The 4242-nt window shown below is 38.9% G+C and overlaps 1 non-coding gene across 1 annotated transcript; it reads left to right on the top strand.

Annotated features, from left to right (window-relative positions):
* The first annotated feature begins 1811 nt into the window (after nt 1–1811).
* LOC145071716 (small nucleolar RNA R71) lies at nt 1812–1918 on the top strand. The gene has a single exon (XR_013690723.1). It is a non-coding gene; the product is annotated as a small nucleolar RNA R71 (small nucleolar RNA).
* The last annotated feature ends 2324 nt before the right edge of the window (nt 1919–4242 follow it).

The following is a 4242-nucleotide window of genomic DNA, read 5'->3' as shown; positions in this document are numbered from 1 at the left end:
AATCGGCCAAATCTTTGTCAAATTCTACTAGACTCGTCGAGTCCATTAAAGTGACTCGGCGAGTCTGATCGGGTTTCATCACTACTTGGGTGTTTTCTGAGTTGGCTTCTTCCAGTAGCTTTTCTAACTCCTCCAAGTCCTTGTTAACATCTACATCATCTTCAGAGTGTATCAAAAACTTGCTCGGATCATCTTTTAGCAAAAGTTCAAGCTCTCTTTGTAATATCTCATCATCTAATTGGATAATTGAGATTTCTTCATTCTTTTCCTCTTCTTGCTTGGCTTCTGGAATAGCTTTAAACATTATAGATTCATCACCCACCCTTAATGTCAATGTAGACTCACATATATCAATTAAATCACACGCGGTGTTCAAGAATGATCTCCCCAAAATAATTGGAATTTTGGGGTCTTCTTTCATATCAACTACCACGAAGTCTACTGGGAAAATAAACTCGTCAACTTTTATTAGGAGATCCTCACAAACGCCTTGTGGATGAATTATTGTCTTGTCCGCCAAATGGATCTTCATATTCACCGACCTTGGTTCTGGTAAATTCAACTTCTTAAAGAATGAAAAAGGCATCAAATTGATGCTTGCCCCCGAATCAGCTAATGCTCGGGTGAAAACTTCATTACCAAATTGGCATGGAATCACCATATTTCCCGGATCACCCTTCTTTTCAGGTAGCTCACTCATCAATATTTCTGCGATTTCAGCCAAATCCTTCCTAGCAGCAAAAAGGCCCTTAAGCAAGTTGAAGTACTTAGGTGTTTGTAGCATTGTTTCCACAAATGGCACATTAACTTGTAAAGCTTTAACATGCATCATGAAGGTTCTGTATGCTTCTACTTTTTCTGCAGACATGGATTTGATTGGGTATGGCAGAGGAGGATTATAAGGCTTCAAAGAACTGACAGTTTTCTCATTTACGCATGGACTCGTCGAGTCCATTGGAGTGACTCGGCGAGTCGGATCGGGTTTTGCTGGGTCCGATTCTTCTACCTTTTCTGTCTTCTTCTTGGAGATTCTCAGTGCTTCTGTAACTGTTTCTTCACTGCTGGAGGTTATTACACTTACATTCTCCATTCTTGGATTGGGTTCGGTGTTACTTGGAAGTTGACCCGGTCTTCTATCATTCACTTGATGCGCAAGCTGCCCCAGCTGTTTCTCAATGTTGAGAATTGATGCTTGCTGATTCCTAAGCATGTTTCTGGTCTCATGTATGGCAGCATCGTGATCATTATGTCTTTTTTCGGACGCGGCTATGAATCTAGTGAATAACTCTTCTAAATCGGCTTTCTTTTCTACCGGTTCTTCCTTTTGGTATAGTCCCCTCTCCTTCTGCTTGTATTTCTCCTCCTTTGCCTTCTTATACTCCTCGTATGGTAGCCAATCCTTCTTATGTTTCCACCAATTTTCATCATATCGATCACCACTTGAATAAAAGACTTGAGCTTTCTTATTTCCATTCTCATCCAAATCACAATCCTTTGTGAGATGGGGCCCTCCACAATTTTCGCATCCTACCCTAATAGCATGGATTGCTTGATCCATTTTTGTCATTCTTCGATCTAGACTATCAAGCTTTGCTATCACCGCCGCCATGCTATCATTTGCCGCGTTTACTACCCCTCGACTTACTTCGTTTCTCGGATTGTGGTATTCTCTAGAGTGCTTAGAGAATTCTTCAATTAATTCTTTAATTACCGGGGGCACCTTCTTTGTGAGTGGGCCTTGAGAATCAAGTAATTGCCTTGTGGTGACATTGACTCCATCATAGAAAATAGAGACCTCTTGTTGGCTATTAAGGTCATGGTGTGGGCAATTTCTAAGTAAGCTCTTGTACCTTTCCTAAGCTTCATAAAGAGATTCTCCGGGTTGTTGCTCGAAGTTGGCAATGGCTTTCTTTAGCTTGGCTATCTTGGAGGGCGGGCCGAAATGGTCTATGAGCACTTCTTTCATCTTGGCCCATGTGGTGACCGATCCGGGAGGAAGTGACTTTAACCAATCTTTTGCAGCTCCTTTAAATGTGACAGGAAGCATGCGAAGAAGCTGGGTCTCGCGTGGAACATTCGGGACGTTGAATTAATCGGCCACATCATTCACTTCGTCCAAGTGCTTGTAAGCGTCTTCGTGATCCTTCCCGTAAAAAGGAATCTCCTTGAGTTGGGCGAGAATATGGCCTTTTAGTTCGAAAGTGGCGATCGCGGGAATTGCGGGTTGCACAAATCCCGACCCGGTGTCATCACGCATCCTTTTCTTCCATTCCCCCATGGGGACTTCATCAATGTTAGCCATTGTGATAGCTAACTCTTCTTCGGAATCGGTTTCGTGCTCGTAAGTATGCTCTTCTTCTTCCTCAGTCTCGTACTCGATATCTTCTTGAATTGGTTCTTCAACCGTCAACGAGGCACTGGATGCTCCTGATTTGCTGCTCTTCTTCTTGCTGAAAACGGATTTTAGGTTTTTGAGTGGTGAGTTCTTTGGAGATGTGGTTTCTTTAACGGCTTTTCCTTTGCTTCTTCTTAGTGCGGATTCCGGGTCTTCCAAAGGAGGTACCAGAGGTGTATCATATCATCGGGTCATGAAACAACTGAAAAAAAAATGAAACAAAAGAAACGAAACGCGTAAAAAGAACAAAAACGGAATAAAAAAATAAAGCTGAAACAGCGATGTACTCGCCGAGTCGGCACGAATGCACTCGGCGAGTTCAAAGCAAAAACTGAAAAAAAAAATTCTAGTTATCCTAAAAACAGAATTTTATTCAAACTAATTCTACTTACTGAATTACTTTGTAAATAACTTTGTGTAAGATAAATCTCACACAAATGATCGATTAAACTAGAATTTAATATTAATTTTAGAACCGTTCCCCGGCAACGGCGCCAAAAACTTGATGTGTGCAAACTCACTTAGTTTTAAACCTACTTTTAATTATCAAATAACACACAAAAGGCAGTGAACCTATCAATTGTGGTATAGCTAAATAAGCAGGGTATCGAACACAGGGAACGGCAAATTAAATTAAAAACTAATTTTATATAAGTTAATTAAGAAGTAGGGGTTTTTCTCTAGTTTTACAAAACTAGAAACTTACTAACTATTACTAATTTGAGACTAGAAAATAACGACTTAACTAGATTCAATAATTGGAAAGGAACTTCTGTTTAGTTCAACTTGGTTAACTCTATGGTTGATTTCAAGGTAATAGTGCAATGGATTAATTCTTTCGTTGGTTACCGATTCAAGTGATTAGATTTGTGTTCACTACTCTAATCCTTAGCAAATAAACTAACTTAAACAGTGGCCAATTGTCTAATTCAATTATATTCACTAGATTAATTATTCGGGTTAAGTTAGACTTGCAATAGTTAACTAATTTATTCTTTTAATTAACTTCTTGTTTGATGGTCATCTTACAAGCTTGCACATGAGTTTACTCAATTTTCTTGTTAATTCTAGTTTCATATTCATTAATCCTAGACATATAGCATAGTGATCACATAGCATATGAGGTCAATAATCAATAGATGTTCATGCTAATCAATTATCTTCCTATTAACAGAAAATTAATTATTATTCACACACAAGGTTCTTTAGCAAGCTAAAATAATAAAAAATCACCAACTTGGAATTAATCCTACCAATCAATCAAACCATATTGTCAACTTTGTATCCCCAAACAGAAGTCGAAAGGTTTTAGCTCATAATTAAAGTAAATAACAGCAAACAAACAAAGTCAAGTTGCTTAATCATAATGATAAAACAAAAGAATAAGTGGAATGATGAAATTTTGCCTTAATTACTCTCCGGAATTGAATTCTAGCTTCCTTCGTCGTTTTCTAGGGTTTTTTTGGCTTCTCAATCGTAGCAAAGTACTTCTGAATCGTCCCAGAACTCCCCTCAATCGATCTGTGGAATTATCTTTAAATATACGAATCGACTCGTCGAGTCAAGTGGTGACTCGTCGAGCCCCTCTCACATTCCCCGTATTGCGATAACTCTCTGGGATCCCGAGTCATTATCTTCTCGATTCTTCGATTGGACTCGCCGAGTAGTCGATCTGACTCGCTGAGTAGGTGCCATTTTTAGTGTTTTTCTTCTTTATTCCATTCTCGATCTTCTAACTGTTTCTCCTGCTTCCTTTCGCTTCTGAGCTTCATCTTTGGACTGAAAAACATAATTTAACACTTTTAAGTACCTTTTGTCCATAATATGCGATAATTAAACTAATAAAT

The sequence above is a fragment of the Lactuca serriola genome, chromosome 8 (assembly GCF_051521515.1).
Source record: "Lactuca serriola cultivar US96UC23 chromosome 8, Lser_US96UC23_V15, whole genome shotgun sequence".
Lineage (NCBI taxonomy): Eukaryota > Viridiplantae > Streptophyta > Magnoliopsida > Asterales > Asteraceae > Lactuca > Lactuca serriola.
Note: the sequence above shows the minus strand (reverse complement) of the source record. Positions and strands in the feature narration are given on the sequence as shown.